The 17723-nt window shown below is 43.5% G+C and overlaps 1 protein-coding gene and 1 long non-coding RNA gene across 3 annotated transcripts in view; both read left to right on the top strand.

Annotated features, from left to right (window-relative positions):
- Nucleotides 1-17723, top strand: part of LOC122814512 — a 393708-nt gene that overhangs the window by 64266 nt on the left and 311719 nt on the right. The gene's annotated exons all lie outside the window — the stretch shown is intronic.
- On the top strand, nt 3098-5712 carry LOC122814052. Of its 2 annotated transcripts, none has more exons than XR_006366770.1 (3): nt 3098-3237; nt 4289-4870; nt 5442-5712. It is a non-coding gene; the product is annotated as an uncharacterized LOC122814052 (long non-coding RNA). The 2 variants fall into 2 exon arrangements; XR_006366769.1 differs by having other exon boundaries at nt 3098-3717; nt 4289-4390.

Genomic DNA, 17723 nt, shown 5'->3' with positions numbered 1-17723 from the left:
ACATAAGTTACACTAACACAGGACTGTGCTGAACACCAGGCCTTACACATAAGCTTCACTAACACAGGGCTGTGCTGAACACCAAGCCTTAAACATAAGCTACAGTAACACAGGGCTGTGCTGAAGATCAAGCCTTAAACATAAGCTACAGTAACACAGGGCTGTGCTGAAGATCAAGCTGTACACATAAGTTACACTAACACAGGGCTGTGCTGAACACCAGGCTGTACACATAAGCTACACCAACACAGGGCTGCGCTGAACACCAAGCCTTACATATAAGCTACACTAACACAGGGCTGTGCTGAACACCAAGCCTTAAACATAAGCTACAGTAACACAGGGCTGTGCTGAAGATCAAGCTGTACACATAAGCTACACTAACACAGGGCTGTGCTGAACACCAGGCTGTACACATAAGCTACACCAACACAGGGCTGCGCTGAACACCAAGCCTTACATATAAGCTACACTAACACAGGGCTGTGCTGAACACCAAGCCTTAAACATAAACTACAGTAACACAGGGCTGTGCTGAAGATCAAGCTGTACACATAAGCTACACTAACACAGGGCTGTGCTGAACACCAGGCTGTACACATAAGCTACACCAACACAGGGCTGCGCTGAACACCAGGCCTTGCACAATTCTGGAGGGATAGATTCCTAGAACAGGCTACCCATCTACATCAAGCAAAGTTCTTCATTAGCACTCTTCAAGAAAAATCTTGATCAGTGGATGGGAAATAGGAAGTACACCCCGGGGGTCACTTCTGTGTCTCTGTTCGACAGTGGCACAGGAAAATAACTTTCTTGGGTGGCGTAAGCCAGGGAACCTTGTTTGCTAGGCTTGTGTAGGCCCTTGGGCCGATAGCCTAGTACCTACCTATAAGCTGCACTAACATAGGGCTGTTCTGAACACCAGGCTCCACCAATAAGCTATACTGACACAGCACTGTGCTGAACAACAGGCTGTACACATAAGCTACACTAACATAGAGCTGTGCTTAACACCAGGTTGTACACAGAAGCTACACTAATACAGGGCTGTGCTGAACACCAGGCTGTACACATAAGCTACACTAGCACAGGGCTGTGCTGACACCAAGCCTTACACATAAGCTTCACTAACACAGGGATGTGCTGAACAACATGCCTTACACATAAGCTACACTAACACAGAGCAGTGCAGAACATCAAGCATTAAACATAAGCTATACTAACATGGAGCTGTGCTAAAAACCAGGCCTTACACATAAGCTACACTAACACAGGGCTGTGTGGAACACCAGGCTGTACACATATGCTATACTAACACAGGGCTGTGCTGTACACAATGTCGTACACATAAGCTACACTAACATAGGGCTGTGCTGTACACCAGGTTGTACACATAAGCTACACTGACACAGCGCTGTGCTAAACACCAAGCTGTACACATAAGCTACACTAACACAGGGCTGTGCTGAACACCAGGCTGTACACATAAGCTACACTAACAAAGGGCTGTGCTGAACACCAGGCTGTAAACATAAGTTGCACTGACACAGGGCTGTACTGCACACAAAGCCTTACACATAATCTACACTTACATAGGGCTGTTCTGAACACCAGGCTGTACACATAAGCTACACTGACACAGCGCTGTACTGAATGCCAAGCTGTACACATAAGTTACACTAACACAGTGCTGTACTGAACACCAAGCTGTACACATAAGCTAAACTAAAAAGGGCTGTGCTTAACACCAGGTTGTACACATAAGCTACACTGACACAGCACTGTGCTGAACACCAAGCTGTACACATAAGTTACACTAACACAGTGCTGTACTGAACACCAAGCTGTACACATAAGCTACACTAAAACAGGGCTGTGCTGAACACCAGGCTGCACACATAAGCTACACTAACAAAGGGTTGTGCTGAACACCAGGCTGTACACATAAGCTGCACTGTGACAGGGCTGTGCTGCACACAAAGCCTTACACATAAGCTACACTAACACAGGGCTGTGTGGAGCACCAGGGTGTACACATATGCTAAGCTAACACAGGGCTGTGCTGAACACTGAGTCATACACATAAGCTAAACTATCATTGGGCTATGCTGGACACCAAGCCTTACACATAAGCTACACTAACACAGGGCTGTACTGAATATCAGGTTGTACACATAAGCTTCAATAACAAAGGGCTGTGTTGAACGCCAGGCTGTACATATAAGCTAGACAAACACATGGCTGTGCTGAACACCAGGCTGTAGACAAAAGCTACACAAACATAGGGCTGTGCTGGACACCAAGTCTTACACATAAGCTATACTAGCACAGGGCTGTGCTGAACATCAGGCTGTACTCATATCCTACACTAACATATCGCTGTTCTGAACACCAAGCTGTAAACATAAGCTACACTAACACAGTGTCATTTTTTCACTTACCTGGAGATGCGGGGAGGCAAGCCCCACTGGGGCTCTCACTTCTTGGCTCCAAGCACCCAGGTGTCCAGGTGCCACCTGCTCTGGGGACAGTGTCAGGTGGGGAGTTTGACTGGTGCAGTACAGCTGTGAAAGAGTAACACAGGTGTCCTAAGGTGAGCTCAGGGAGGACAGAAACCTCCCGTGGAGACGAAGGGCAAAAGTTCGCTTGATCTTCATTTTCAGTATGAATACAGACCAGACACTAACACAGGGCTGTGCTGAACAGCAGAGTGTACACCTTAATATGTCGCTCTAAGCGCATTTAGACTATATTGTTTTTACTCCATGGACAAGATTTGAACGCTATTGTAGGTACAAGGCTAATTATAAATCCTAGCAGCAGTACAGAGTGGCTCCCTCGTGAACAAGCCCCATAGTATGCTGACTAAAAAGGAATAACCCCTCCAGCCGTAACCATCGGAAGAAGCTGCCCTTTAATGTTTAAATCAAGGTGGCTCCCTCGTGAACAAGCCCCATAGTATGCTGACTAAAAAGGAATAACCCCTCCAGCCATAACCATCGGAAGAAGCTGCCCTTTAATGTTTAAATCAAGGTGGCTCCCTCGTGAACAAGCCCCATAGTATGCTGACTAAGAAGGAATAACCGCTCCAGCCGTAACCATCGGAAGAAGCTGCCCTTTAATGTTTAAATCAAGGTGGCTCCCTCGTGAACAAGCCCCATAGTATGCTGACTAAAAAGGAATAACCCCTCCAGCCGTAACCATCGGAAGAAGCTGCCCTTTAATGTTTAAATCAAGGTGGTTAAATAGTACTATTAGCTCAGGCTGGAAGTTGCTGTAAAGGATCCATGACTGCCTAAATTTCAGGGAATCAATTTGCATCTCCCTAAAATACCTCCCTAAAATACTTCCCTAAGAAGTACTTTTAATTGAGTATTTTAAATCAAATACAGTGAAACTCACTTGAAATCTGGCAAAAACACAGAAAATTGAATTCAAACAAATGTATATCCATCTCTCGAGATAATCAGGCTATTTACCCAGCTGAACTCCTGGCTATAGTAGGGACGGTTTAATTACACCTCCCCCTTAAAGCGAGGTTTTAAAAACCTCGCAGGAACCCGCCATTTTTTCAAACTGGATCCTACAGGTAACTTCCTTACCTACCTTAATATGTCGCTCTAAGCGCATTTAGACTATATTGTTTTTACTCCATGGACAAGATTTGAACGCTATTGTAGGTACAAGGCTAATTATAAATCCTAGCAGCAGTACAGAGTAAGTTGAATCTAGTTCCATTTAGCCTAGAGTTTATATCTAATGCTTATTCTGATCGTTACATTTACTGAATTTGCTAGCATCTGTTGTTTTTGAACTTGAAGCTGCCTCTCATACCCTGCATTTGTATTATTAGCGACTATATGAAATTGCACAGGAACTAACCGCAAATGTGTTAGCGTTTGAATTACTAGCGATAGCAGTTGTGAAGTGGAAGCATCTTTTAATGTCGAGCAACTGAATCTCTAGCGACTACAACTAGTTTGTATAAGAAGTCGAATTTAAGCATCTTTTAATGTCTAGCAACTGAATCTCTAGATTTGAATGTACTAGCGACTGCATTTACTTGAATAAGAAGCACCCGCAAATGTGTTAGGGACTGAGTTATTGGCGACTGTAAATTTGAGCTAGAAGCAGTCTCAGAAGACTCTTGTTCCTGGCTCCATGGTTATCAACAGTGCTTATTTTATTGTGTGATAATATACCTGCTCCTAAGTCCTGGTGACAACTATGATCTCTTATCATTTCTCTGCTCTCTAACGCACCCTTTGGCTTCCCTCCATTTTCCTAGGTGGCTCCCTCGTGAACAAGCCCCATAGTATGCTGACTAAAAAGGAATAACCCCTCCAGCCGTAACCATCGGAAGAAGCTGCCCTTTAATGTTTAAATCAAGGTGGTTAAATAGTACTATTAGCTCAGGCTGGAAGTTGCTGTAAAGGATCCATGACTGCCTAAATTTCAGGGAATCAATTTGCATCTCCCTAAAATACCTCCCTAAAATACTTCCCTAAGAAGTACTTTTAATTGAGTATTTTAAATCAAATACAGTGAAACTCACTTGAAATCTGGCAAAAACACAGAAAATTGAATTCAAACAAATGTATATCCATCTCTCGAGATAATCAGGCTATTTACCCAGCTGAACTCCTGGCTATAGTAGGGACGGTTTAATTACACCTCCCCCTTAAAGCGAGGTTTTAAAAACCTCGCAGGAACCCGCCATTTTTTCAAACTGGATCCTACAGGTAACTTCCTTACCTACCTTAATATGTCGCTCTAAGCGCATTTAGACTATATTGTTTTTACTCCATGGACAAGATTTGAACGCTATTGTAGGTACAAGGCTAATTATAAATCCTAGCAGCAGTACAGAGTAAGTTGAATCTAGTTCCATTTAGCCTAGAGTTTATATCTAATGCTTATTCTGATCGTTACATTTACTGAATTTGCTAGCATCTGTTGTTTTTGAACTTGAAGCTGCCTCTCATACCCTGCATTTGTATTATTAGCGACTATATGAAATTGCACAGGAACTAACCGCAAATGTGTTAGCGTTTGAATTACTAGCGATAGCAGTTGTGAAGTGGAAGCATCTTTTAATGTCGAGCAACTGAATCTCTAGCGACTACAACTAGTTTGTATAAGAAGTTCTATTTAAGCATCTTTTAATGTCTAGCAACTGAATCTCTAGATTTGAATGTACTAGCGACTGCATTTACTTGAATAAGAAGCACCCGCAAATGTGTTAGGGACTGAGTTATTGGCGACTGTAAATTTGAGCTAGAAGCAGTCTCAGAAGACTCTTGTTCCTGGCTCCATGGTTATCAACAGTGCTTATTTTATTGTGTGATAATATACCTGCTCCTAAGTCCTGGTGACAACTATGATCTCTTATCATTTCTCTGCTCTCTAACGCACCCTTTGGCTTCCCTCCATTTTCCTAGGTGGCTCCCTCGTGAACAAGCCCCATAGTATGCTGACTAAAAAGGAATAACCCCTCCAGCCGTAACCATCGGAAGAAGCTGCCCTTTAATGTTTAAATCAAGGTGGTTAAATAGTACTATTAGCTCAGGCTGGAAGTTGCTGTAAAGGATCCATGACTGCCTAAATTTCAGGGAATCAATTTGCATCTCCCTAAAATACCTCCCTAAAATACTTCCCTAAGAAGTACTTTTAATTGAGTATTTTAAATCAAATACAGTGAAACACACTTGAAATCTGGCAAAAACACAGAAAATTGAATTCAAACAAATGTATATCCATCTCTCGAGATAATCAGGCTATTTACCCAGCTGAACTCCTGGCTATAGTAGGGACGGTTTAATTACACCTCCCCCTTAAAGCGAGGTTTTAAAAACCTCAGGAACCATTTTTTCAAACTGGATCCTACAGGTAACTTCCTTACCTACCTTAATATGTCGCTCTAAGCGCATTTAGACTATATTGTTTTTACTCCATGGACAAGATTTGAACGCTATTGTAGGTACAAGGCTAATTATAAATCCTAGCAGCAGTACAGAGTAAGTTGAATCTAGTTCCATTTAGCCTAGAGTTTATATCTAATGCTTATTCTGATCGTTACATTTACTGAATTTGCTAGCATCTGTTGTTTTTGAACTTGAAGCTGCCTCTCATACCCTGCATTTGTATTATTAGCGACTATATGAAATTGCACAGGAACTAACCGCAAATGTGTTAGCGTTTGAATTACTAGCGATAGCAGTTGTGAAGTGGAAGCATCTTTTAATGTCGAGCAACTGAATCTCTAGCGACTACAACTAGTTTGTATAAGAAGTCGAATTTAAGCATCTTTTAATGTCTAGCAACTGAATCTCTAGATTTGAATGTACTAGCGACTGCATTTACTTGAATAAGAAGCACCCGCAAATGTGTTAGGGACTGAGTTATTGGCGACTGTAAATTTGAGCTAGAAGCAGTCTCAGAAGACTCTTGTTCCTGGCTCCATGGTTATCAACAGTGCTTATTTTATTGTGTGATAATATACCTGCTCCTAAGTCCTGGTGACAACTATGATCTCTTATCATTTCTCTGCTCTCTAACGCACCCTTTGGCTTCCCTCCATTTTCCTAGGTGGCTCCCTCATGAACAAGCCCCATAGTATGCTGACTAAAAAGGAATAACCCCTCCAGCCGTAACCATCGGAAGAAGCTGCCCTTTAATGTTTAAATCAAGGTGGTTAAATAGTACTATTAGCTCAGGCTGGAAGTTGCTGTAAAGGATCCATGACTGCCTAAATTTCAGGGAATCAATTTGCATCTCCCTAAAATACCTCCCTAAAATACTTCCCTAAGAAGTACTTTTAATTGAGTATTTTAAATCAAATACAGTGAAACTCACTTGAAATCTGGCAAAAACACAGAAAATTGAATTCAAACAAATGTATATCCATCTCTCGAGATAATCAGGCTATTTACCCAGCTGAACTCCTGGCTATAGTAGGGACGGTTTTTGCCCCGCTCCGTTCGCCTTCGCTGCGCTCAGGCTCACTTCGCTCCCCTCCCTGCCCCCATATCCCACCCGCCCCCACTACCTCTAGATTTATAACCATAAAACCACACCCACCAGGTTTAGCTCCAACCACATTTGCCTTCTTCTTAACCACTCCCCTTATCACAGGTGATACCTTCTTATCTTATGACTTTACATCCCTGACTCATCTGTCACACCCTCATAGCCTAGTCTTCCAATTACTATCCACCCTCAACTCATCATTCACTCCCTTATAGCTTTAGTATACCATTCTCTCTCTAATACCTGCAAGCTTTTCCTTGTGAACCATCTCCAACTACTCTCTAGAGATGTGGTATTATATACTAACACCACTCCTAATAACCTCCTATCTTACTACACTATATGAAACCCAAACTCTTTCAAGGATCACAGTTCCCAGGGCTGAGTCCTACACCCCTGAATCTACTCTTCCAAACTTCTATCATACTCAGGGGACTTGGTTGGATACAGCTCATTGCTCTATACTTCCATACCCTTACACCTCAAATAATATTAACCTTAAACAAAAGCAGTCCTACAAAATAGTGAATAAATTCCTGAAACTCATCTCCAAATTAAGACTAAACTTACTAAGACATGGGGACATACATCCTAACCCTGGTCCTACCAATATTCTCCAACACTCACCCCTTTTTAAGGACCATAAAGCTAATCCCATCATGGCACGTCCTACAAATTCCCTCCTCACCTGCCATCTGAACATAAGAAGTATTAATAATAAGGTACATGAACTTCATGCTGTCATGGTTGACCTCTCCCCAGATATCTTGTGCCTAACTGAAACCTGGCTAAAACCAACCACTATGGACAATGAAATACTTATCCCCGGGTATAACATACATAGGAGAGACCGAAGCTCTAGAAAAGGAGGTGGGGTAGCCATTCTCTATAAATCTGACCTAACTGTCTCTATCGATGTCACTCAACCACCTCAGATTAACAATGCGGAGATCCTTATTTCCAGGCTACAAATTAACAAAACCAAATGTATCTATATAATCTGCGTGTATATTCCCCCAGGTAAGAACACAGAAACTCTTGAAGCTATCCTGCATTGGCTATCAAGTCACTACCCTCAAGAAACCTTAGTTCTTGGGGACTTTAATATAGACTGGTCTTCCTGCTCCTCTCAAACCCCTTCCACTCACATAAACCTATACTCCTTCACTCAAATTATTTGCACTCCTACCAGGATAGATAAATCTAACCAAAAGGAGAGTATACTGGATTGGGTGCTTATTAATAGTGATCCCAACCAATATACTGCTGGCTCCCTCCCTGATAGCCTTAGTGATCACCATCTCACCTACCTAATCAAGCACAAAATTACTATCCCAAAGAACTCCACACTAAGATTTGTCAGAAATAAAAAAAAATTCGACCCCAACAAATTTCAACTAGAACTAAATTCTTGCAACTGGACAATACTTAAATATTTACCATTAGATGAAGCAGTACAGTATTTCAACACAAAATTCCTGGAGATTCTTAACTATCATGCCCCCATACGTTCAAAAATAACTAAGACAGGAGATGTCCCTTGGCTCTCTAAAGAAACCAGGCAAAAAATGCATCTCAGAAATAAAGCATGGTCTGTTTGGCGCACCACTAAAATTCCTCTTGATCAAATTACCTACAGACAACTTAGGAATGAAACCAAAAGACTAATTATACATGATAAAAAGCATTACTATTGGAAACTGCAAACTGAACATCAAAAATGCCCACAAAAATTCTGGGCCGGGATAAATAACCTCCTTCACCCTGGTCGCTCTACCACCCCTGTCCCTGCCACACTCATAGACAAACCATCGGACTCTGTCTCTAATAGCTTTAATCACTTCTTCACCGAGACAATTCAAACCCTCTCCAATCAACTCCCAAATAACTCTCATATCCTTGATACTCCCACCAATAAAAATACTCCCCCATTTTCCTTTCAGCCTGTAGCTACATCATTCATTTGTAAATTAATCAAAAAACTTAAACCTACCACACTGTCAGCCGATCAACTTCCAGCTGAATACTTACAAAAGGCAGCTGAAGTGATTGCCTTTCCTGTGTCAATACTCATTAACCGCACCCTCACAGAGGCCAAAATTCCTGACCTCTGGAAGGTATCTTATGTTATTCCTCTCCATAAAGGAGGTACCTCCACAGACCTCTCTAACTACAGGCCCATATCTATACTCTCCCCCCTATCTAAAATAATGGAAAAATGTGTGCAGAAACAGATTATGGAACACCTACTTGCCAATCACCTACTGGCTGATACTCAACATGGTTTCAGACCTCTTCATAGTACCACCTCTGCCCTTCTTGCCTTCTCCAATACCATCAATACCCACCGCAATAACAATATTATCTCCTCAGCAGTATTCCTGGATCTGTCCAAAGCCTTTGACATGGTGGACCACAAGCTATTAATTCATACACTACACTCATTTGGTCTGGATACCACTTCTATTCAATGGTTTAGTTCCTATCTAAATGGTAGAAAACAAGCAGTAAAATGGCAGACTAAACTATCTAACTTACTTCCCAATACTCTGGGAGTCCCTCAAGGCTCCATTTTAGGACCACTACTATTCTCAATTTTCATTAATGACTTGCATACAGTTGTATCAAATGCTAGTTGTATTCAATATGCAGATGATTCAACGCTGATTTGCTCGGTACAACCCCTACAGAGTTACAAAATATGACCCAATCCACTTTCAGTAAAATAGAAAACTGGCTCTCTAGTCGCCGCTGATACTTAATCCAAAAAAACAAAATGTTGCTGTTTTCACCGACACAAAGGTCCAGCCCCTTTAAATTTCTGATCCAAGCAAAGGACGGGACAATTATCTCTCCGGATCCCTCGACAAAATTATTAGGGTAACTATAGACAATAACCTAAAATTCGACACTCATATAAACTTAATGATTAAATCCATCAATAAGAAAATAGGCTCGCTATATAGAATAAAGAGATTCTTGACCCCCCAAGCTAAATCCGCCATAGCCCAAACCCATCTTCTCTCCACACTCCTGTACTCATCCCCCTTATTTCAGAATATTAATAAAACACTCATGAACAAACTCACTATCTGCTATAATCATATCGCTAGGTTTGTTACTGGATTACCATATAGAACCCATCACTGCACCAATTTAACCCAGCTAAACTGGCTTGAGCTACCAAAACATATCTCATATAACCTTTTAGTCCTCGCCCATAAAATAATTTACAACCCTGACTACTCTCCCTCACTCAAAAAACTTATCTCCCTCTGCAACAACCCTCGTACACTGAGATCATCCAGCCGCCTCCTTATCCAAACTTGTAAAACTAATAACATGGCCGGAGACTCTCTTCTTTCCAACTCAATAGGGAGAATCTGGAACAAAATTCCTCCTGACATTACCTCACTGCCCTCCTTAAGTCTATTTAAGACCAAACTAAAACTCTATCTTCGGTCAACACATACCTGCTACTGACCTAACCCTACCTAGCTATCTCTCTGGACTTACATTGTTCCCAGACTCAGGGTCTCAAATATATCTACTGAATCATTCATGAATATATTGTAATCACAAACTTTATCTTGATTTGATTTATATAAAACTAAAACTTTACCTGTATTATTTAATATATAGTTGTTTTTTTTTCTGACTTGTTTGTATTGTCTTGTCTGGAGCTTTTCTCCCCGGGCCTCCGCTGAAAATGGACATGTATCCAGTCGGATCCTCCCGGTTAACAAATGTAAAATAAAATAAAAATAAAATAAAAAAAATGAAGGTGGGGCCTCACGATCCTTCTGGCTTTTTGGGTTTTAAGCAGGAGGTGTCAGAAAAGTTACTACAGGGATAACTGGCTTGTGGCAGCCAAGCTTTCATAGCGATGTCGCTTTTTGATTGTTTGATGTTGTCTCTTCCTATCATTGTGAAGCAGAATACACTAAGCATTGCATTGTTTACCCACTAATAGGGGACATGAGCTGGGATTAGACTGTCGTGAGACAGGTTAGTTTTACCATACTGATGTGGTGTTTGCTATAGCAATCCTGCTGAGTACGAGAGGAAGCATAGGTTCAGACATTTGGTGTGTGCTGAACACCAGGCCTTACACATAAGCTACACTAACACATGGCAGTGCTGAATAGCAGGGTGTACACATAAGCTACACTAACTCAGGGCTGTGCTGAACACCAGACCTTACAGATAAGCTACACTAACACAGGACTGAGTGGAACATCAGGGTGTACACATAAGCTACACTAACACAGGACTTTGCTGAACATCAGGCTGTACACAAAAGCTACACTAACACAGGGATGTGCTGAACACCAAGCCTTACACATAAGCTACACTAACACAGGGCTGTGCTGAACAGCAGAGTGTACACATAAGCTACACTAACACAGGGCTGTGCTGAACACCAGGCCTTACAGATAAGCTACACTAACAGAGGACTGAGTGGAACATCAGGGTGTACACATAAGCTACACTAACACAGGACTTTGCTGAACATCAGGCTGTACACAAAAGCTACACTAACACAGGGATGTGCTGAACACCAAGCCTTACACATAAGCTACACTAACACAGAGCTGTGCCGAGCACCAAGTCTTACACATAAGCTACACTAACACAGGGCTGTGCTGAACAGCAGAGTGTACACATAAGCTACACTAACACAGGGCTGTGCTGAACACCAGGCCTTACAGATAAGCTACACTAACAGAGGACTGAGTGGAACATCAGGGTGTACACATAAGCTACACTAACACAGGACTTTGCTGAACATCAGGCTGTACACAAAAGCTACACTAACACAGGGATGTGCTGAACACCAAGCCTTACACATAAGCTACACTAACACAGAGCTGTGCCAAGCACCAAGTCTTACACATAAGCTACACTAACACAGGGCTGTGCTGAACAGCAGAGTTGACACATAAGCTACACTAACACAGGGCTGTGCTGAACACCAGGCCTTACAGATAAGCTACACTAACAGAGGACTGAGTGGAACATCAGGGTGTACACATAAGCTACACTAACACAGGACTTTGCTGAACATCAGGCTGTACACAAAAGCTACACTAACACAGGGATGTGCTGAACACCAAGCCTTACACATAAGCTACACTAACACAGAGCTGTGCCGAGCACCAAATCTTGCACATAAGCTACACTAACACAGGGCTGTGCTGAACAGCAGGGTGTACACATAAGCTACACTAACACAGGGCTGTGCTGAACACCAGGCCTTACAGATAAGCTACACTAACACAGGACTGAGTGGAACATCAGGGTGTACACATAAGCTACACTAACACAGGACTTTGCTGAACATCAGGCTGTACACAAAAGCTACACCAACACAGGGATGTGCTGAACACCAAGCCTTACACATAAGCTACACTAACACAGAGCTGTGCCGAGCACCAAGTCTTATACATAAGCTACACTAACACAGGGCTGTGCTGAACACCAGGCTGTACCCATAAGCTACACCAACACAGGGCTGTGCTGAACACCATGCCTTAGACATAAGCTACACTAACACAGGGCTGTGCTGAACGCCAGGCGTTACACATAAGCTACACTAACACGGCTGTGCTGAACATCAGGCTGTATGCATAAGCTACACTAATACGGGGCTGTGCTGAACACCAAGCCTTAAAAATAAGCTACACTAACACAGGGCTGTGATGAACATCAGGCTGTACACATAAGCTATACTAACACAGGGGTGTGCTGAACAACAGCCTGTACACCTAAGCTACACCAACACAGGGCTGCGCTGAACACTAGGCCTTGCACATAAGCTGCACTAACAGATGGCTGTACTGAACACCAGGCTGTACACATAAGCTGCACCGACACAGGGCTGTGCTGACACCAAGCCTTACACATAAGCTACACTAACATAGGGCTGTTCTGAACAGCAGGCTGTACACAGAAGCTATCCTAATACAGGGCTGTGCTGACACCAAGCTGTACACATAAGCTGCACTGACACAGGGCTACACTGAACACCAAGCCTTAAACATAAGCTACACTAACACAGGGCTGTTCTGAACATCAGGTTGTACACATAAGCTTCACTGACACAGGGCTGTGCTGAACACCAGGCTGTACACATAAGCTACACTAAAAAGGGCTGTGCTGAACACCAGGCTGTACACATAAGCTACACTGACACAGCGCTCTGCTGAACACCAAGCTGTACACATAAGTTACACTAACATAACGCTGTACTGAACACCAAGCTGTACACATAAGCTACACTAACACAGGGATGTGCTGAACACCTGTCTGTACACGTATGCTATACTAACACAGGACTGTGCTGTACACAAAGTTGTACACATAAGCTGCACTAACATAGGGCTGTGCTGTACACCAGGTTGTGCACATAAGCTACACTGACACAGCGCTGTGCTAAACACCAAGCTGTACACATAAGCTACACTAACACAGGGCTGTGCTGAACACCAGGATGTACACATAAGCTACACTAACAAAGGGCTGTGCTGAACACCAGGTTGTAAACATAAGCTACACTGACACAGGGCTGTACTGCACACAAAGCCTTACACATAATCTACACTAACATAGGGCTGTTCTAAACACCAGGCTGTACACATAAGCTACACTGACACAGCACTGTGCTGAACACCAAGCTGTACAGATAAGCTACACTAACACAGGGCTGTGCTTAACACCAGGCTGTACACATAAGCTACACTAACAAAGGCTGTGCTGAACACCAGGCCGTACACATAAGCTGCACTGACACAGGGCTGTACTGCACACAAAGCCTTACACATAATCTACATTAACATAGGGCTGTTCTGAACACCAGGCTGTACACATAAGCTACACTGACACAGCGCTGTGCTGAACACCAAGCTGTATACATAAGATACACTAACACAGGGCTGTGCTGAACACCAGGCTGTACACATAAGCTACACTAAAAATGGCTGTGCTGAACACCAGGCTGTACACATAAGCTACACTGACACAGCGCTGTGCTGAACACCAAGCTGTACATATAAGTTACACTAACACAGTGCTGTACTGAACACCAAGCTGTACACGTATGCTACACTAACACAGGGCTGTGCTGAACACCAGGCTGTACACTTAAGCTACACTAACAAAGGGCTGTGCTGAACACCAGAAAGTACACATAAGCTGCACTGTGACAGGGCTGTGCTGCACACCAAGCCTTACACATAAGCTACAATAACACAGGGCTGTGTGGAGCACCAGAGTGTGCACATATGCTACACTAACACAGGGCTGTGCTGGACACCAAGCCTTACACAAAAGCTACACTAACACAGGGCTGTGATGAATATCAGGCTGTACACATAAGCTTTACTAACAAAGGGCTGTGTTGAACACCAGGCTGTACATATAAGCTAGACAAACATAGGGCTGTGCTGAACACCAGGCTGTAGACAAAAGCTACACAAACATAGGGCTGTGCTGGACACCAAGTCTTACACATAAGTTACACTAACACAGGGCTGTGTTGAACATCAGGCTGTACTCATATGCTACACTAACATATCACTGTTCTGAACACCAAAATGTACACATAAGCTACACTAACACAGGGCTGTACTGAACATCAGGCTGTATTCATATGCTACACTAACATATCGCTGTTCTGAACAACAAGCTGTAAACATAAGCTACACTAACACAGTGTCATTTTGTCACTTACCCAGAGATGCAGGGAGGCAAGCCCCACCAGGGCTCTCACTTCTGGCTCCAAGCACCTGGGTGTCTGGGTGCGACCTGCTCTGGGGACAGTGTCAGGTGGGGAGTTTGACTGGTGCAGTACAGCTGTAAAAGAGTAACACAGGTGTCCTAAGGTGAGCTCAGGGAGGACAGAAACCTCCCGTGGAGAAGAAGGGCAAAAGCTTGCTTGATCCTTATTTTCAGTATGAATACAGACCATGAAGGTGGGGCCTCACGATCCTTCTGGCTTTTTGGGTTTTAAACAGGAGGAGTTAGAAAAGTTCACAGGGATAACTGGCTTGTGGCAGCCAAGCTTTCATAGCAATGTCGCTTTTTGATCATTTGATGTTGTCTCTTCCTATCATTGTGAAGCAGAATACACTAAGCATTGCATTGTTTACCTACTAATGGAGGACGTGAGCTGGGATTAGACTGTCATGAGACAGGTTAGTTTTACCCTACTGATGTGGTGTTTGCTATAGTAATCCTGCTGAGTATGAGAGGAAGCATAGGTTCAGATATTTGCTGTGTGCTGAACACCAGGCCTTACACATAAGCTACACTGACACAGGGCTATGCTGAACATCAAGCCTTACACTTAAGCTACACTAACACAAGGCAGTGCTGAACAGCAGGGTGTACACATAAGCTACACTACTACAGGGCTTTGCTGAACACCAGGCCTTACAGATAAGCTACACTAACACAGGGCTGAGTGGAACATCAGGGTGTACACATAAGCTACACTAACACAGGACTTTGCTGAACACCAGGCTGTACACAAAAGCTACACTAACACAGGGATGTGCTGAACATCAAGCCTTACACATAAGCTACAATAACACAGGGCTGCGCTGAACACAAAGTCTTACACATAAGTTACACTAACACAGAGCCGTGCTGAGCACCAAGTCAAACACATAAGCTACACCAACACAGGGCTGTGCTGAACACCAAGCTGTACCCATAAGCTACACTAACACAGGGTTGTGATGAACACCAATTCTTACACATAAGCTACACCAACACAGGGCTGTGCTGAACACCAAGCCTTAGACATAAGCTACACTAACACAAGGCTGTGCTGAACACCAGGCCTTACACATAAGCTACACTAACACGACTGTGCTGAACATCAGGCTGTACGCATAAGCTACACTAACACAGGGCTGTGCTGAACACCAAGCCTTACATGTAAGATACACTAATACAGGGCTGTGTTGAACACCAAGCCTTAAACATAAGCTACACTAACACAGGGCTTTGATGAACATCAGGCTGTACACATAAGCTATGCTAACACAGGACTGTGCTGAATACCAGCCTGTACACATAAGCTACACCAATACAGGGCTGCGCTGAACACTAGGCCTTGCACATAAGCTACACTGACACAGGGCTGTGCTGAACACCAGGCCTTACACTTTAGCTACACTAACACAGGGCTGTGCTAAACACCAGGCCTTGCACATAAGCTACACTAACACATGGCTGTGCTGAACACCAGGCTGTACACATAAGCTGCACCAACACAGGATGACTGTGCTGACACCAAGCCTTACACATAAGCTACATTAACATAGGGCTGTTCTGAACACCAGGCAGTACACATAAGCTACACTAACACAGGGCTGTGCTGACACCATGCTGTACACATAAGTTGCACTGACACAGGGCTACACTGAACACCAAGCCTTAAACATAAGCTACACTAACACAGGGCTGGTCTGTACATCAGGTTGTACACATAAGCTACACTGACACAGGGCTGTGCTGAATACCAAGCTTTTCACATGAGCTACACTAACACAGGGCCGTTCTGAACATCATGTTGTACACATAAGCTACTGACACAGGGCTGTGCTGAACACCAGACTGTGTACATAAACTACCCTGACTCAGGGCTGTGCTGCCACCAAGCCTTACATATAAGCTACACTAACACAGAGCTGTGCTGAACATCAGGATGTACACATAAGCTACACTAACACAGGGCTGTGCTGAACACCAGGTTGTACACATAAGCTACAGTAACAGAGGGCTGTGCTGAACACCAATCCTTACACATAAGCTACACTAACACAGGTATGTGCTGAACACTAGGTTGTATGCATATGCTACACTAACTTAAAGCTGTGCTGAACACCAGGCTGTACACATAAGCTGCACTGACACATGGCTGTGCTAAACACCAAGCCTTACATATAAGCTGCTCTAACACAGGGCTGTGCTGAACACCAGGCTGTACACATAAGCTACACTAACACATGGCTGTGCTGAACACCAAGCTGTACACAAAAGCTACACTAACACAGGGCTGTGCTGAACACCAAGCCTTACATATAAACTACTCTAACACAGGGCTGTGCTGAACATCAGGCTGTACACATAAGCTACACTAACACATGGCTGTGCTGAACACCAAGCTGTACACAAAAGCTACACTAACACAGGGCTGTGCTGAAAACCAAGCCTTACACATAAGCTACATTAACACAGGGCTTTGCTGAACACCAATCCTTACACATAAGCTACACTAACACAGGGCTGTGCTGAACACCAAGCCTTAAACATAAGCTACACTAACACAGGGCTGTGCTGAACACCAAGCCTTACACATAAGATACACTAACACATGGTTGTGCTGAACACCAGGCTGTACACATAAGCTGCACTAACAGATGGTTGTGCTGTACACCAGGCCTTACACAAAAGCTACACTAACACAAGGCTGTGCTGAACACCAGGTTGTACACATAAGCTACACAACACAGGGCTGTTCTGAACATCAGGTTGTACACATATGCTACACTAACATGGAGCTGTGCTGAACGCCAAGCTGTACACATAAGCTACATTGACACAGGGCTGTGCTGAACACCAAGCCTTACACATAAGCTACACTATCACAGGGCTGTGCTGAGAAAGTCTTACACATAAGCTAC

Source organism: Protopterus annectens, chromosome 10.part0, assembly GCF_019279795.1.
Source record: "Protopterus annectens isolate FY-2018-M chromosome 10.part0, PAN1.0, whole genome shotgun sequence".
Classification (NCBI taxonomy): domain Eukaryota; kingdom Metazoa; phylum Chordata; order Ceratodontiformes; family Protopteridae; genus Protopterus; species Protopterus annectens.
The sequence above is the reverse complement of the archived record's forward strand: the minus strand, read 5'-3'. Positions and strand labels throughout refer to the sequence as shown.